Consider the following 2436-nt stretch of genomic DNA (forward strand, 5'->3'; position numbering starts at 1 on the left):
GCTCTGATACCACAATGTAACACCCCGATTTTCAAAGCGAGGGTGTATTTTTTTTTTTTCAAAAGAAATTAAAATAAATCAGAGAATTAAATAAGGTAATACCTTTGGATAAATAATTGAGTCATTATAATTTACAAGCAGCGGAAAAATTTCTCAAAATATGAATCCAAAATATTTACACATCAAAAAGTGGTACATGTAACCCACCGAAAATAACATGTCAAGCTGACAATATTAGTAAAGGTACAGTTTTCCAGTTCAAAATAACGTAATCCAGAAAAAGACATAAGTTCCCTCTATGTCAGCCTAATCTGATCATTCTTCGAAAAAAACTATAGCTATACACCCTGAGTGATCTCCACGTGCCCCGTGAGATCCTCCTAACATAGCTCCAGTCAAGCATTCCCATCTACATTCCCATCCGTAGGGTACGAACCGGTAGGATCGTCCTGGCTCTCATCTGAGGGCAAAGCCCAGATTTCCACAGTAGTTGTAAAGGGTCACCAACCGAAATTAACAATTAACACATAACATTTAAGTTTCTAAATGCACAAAATAACCTTTCAACTTAGCATGCACCTTAAAAGGATTTTCCATATGCTAAAAGTTCATATAATGCTTGCCAATTAAAAATGAAATCAAAATGAAGTTCTCAAATCATCAAGTAATACATAACTGGCCAAAGCATTGATAAATCAATTGAGCAATCGATTATCTAACTCAAAATAAGGACTTCTACTAAGCCAATCGATTGCCAAATCGATTTGGTCAGTTTTGCTGAGTTCCTGTGTTGCCAAATCGATTTTGTCAGTTTTGCTGAGTTCCTGTGTTAAGGCCAATCGATTTCCAAATCGATTTCTTAAAAGATTTTGAAAGACATATTTATACAATCGATTGGCAAATCGATTAGGTTAAAATAGTGAAGTTCCTGCAACTCATCCAATCGATTGGGAAATCGATTTCCCTGCATATTCTTCCAAAAATACATAAACTAACTCAATCACATTCATACACAATTCCACATCTTAACACTTAGTAATTCCCACACGATCACCACGACAAATTGAGTTTCGAAAGAGTTTTACAACCCATCACACTTACACACAGTAATCAATTCATAACACTTAGCAATTATAACAAAATCACTACAACATCATGAGCTTCGAAATGGTTTTGCAATCAAACATGCTATCACACAATTCCAAACAAAACCCTCTGCGAGAGGCATAAATCCTAAACGTACAGTTTCTCACGAACGAACACGAGTGTGGTCTCTCATGGACAAACACATGTGCAGTGTCTCACGGACAAACACAATTTACCAGGGTGTAGTGTCTCACGGACAAACATCTGTGCAGTCTCTCACGGACATACACAATTTACCAGGGTGTAGTCTCTCACGGACAAACACTTGTGCAGTCTCTCACGGACAAACACAATTTACCAGGGTGTAGTCTCTCACGGACAAACACATGTGCAGTCTCTCACGGACAAACACCATTTACCAGGGTGTAGTCTCTCACGGATAAACACATGTGCAGTCTCTCACGGACAAACACAATTTACTAGGGTGTAGTCTCTCACAGACAAACACATGTGCAGTCTCTCACGGACAAACACAATTTACCAAAACGTAAATCGTAAACGTACCACCTATCACGGGTCAGTACTGTTTACCGAGGTGCCACCTATCACGGGTCAGCACGATTTACCAAAATGGAATGCATGAGCATACACTGACTCCATCCACAACAATCGTTAAACAAATGCAGATATTAAAAGATTCCCCATTTTTAATACTCATTTAACTTAAACGATTTTCACAACAAACATTAAGCAAACATAAATATTAAGAGATTCCCCATTCTTAATACTCTTTTAACTTAAACGATTTCCAAAATGAACATTAAGTAAACAAGACATTAAGAGATTCCCCATTCTTAATACTCATTTAACTTAAACGATTTTCCAAAACAAACATTAAGTAAACAGAAATCTTAAGAGATTCCCCATTATTAGTACTCTTTTAACTTAAACAATTTTCCAAAACAAACATTAAGTAAACAAGACATTAAGAGATTCCCCATTCTTAATACTCATTTAACTTAAACGATTTTCAAATTCCACAAAAAACAAACTCAAACCTATTATCAGATCCAATCCACAACTCACACCAAAACACATCAATTCATTTCTCCACAGAATCCAACCATACACACAACAAATTTCATCAGTATTAATTAAGAACACGTCAAATACGACGAACACAAATCAACACAATCCACCACTCAAACACAACAAGTTTCATTTACTCAAAATCATACATAAATGAGTTTAAATTCATTTTCCACGAAACATTCATCAATATAACCAAAACCTAACTCTAAGATTTTACCCATAAAGCCTTAGATTCATTTTCCCCCAAAATCAACACTT

This window comes from Cicer arietinum, chromosome 2 (assembly GCF_000331145.2).
Source record: "Cicer arietinum cultivar CDC Frontier isolate Library 1 chromosome 2, Cicar.CDCFrontier_v2.0, whole genome shotgun sequence".
NCBI classification, from domain to species: domain Eukaryota; kingdom Viridiplantae; phylum Streptophyta; class Magnoliopsida; order Fabales; family Fabaceae; genus Cicer; species Cicer arietinum.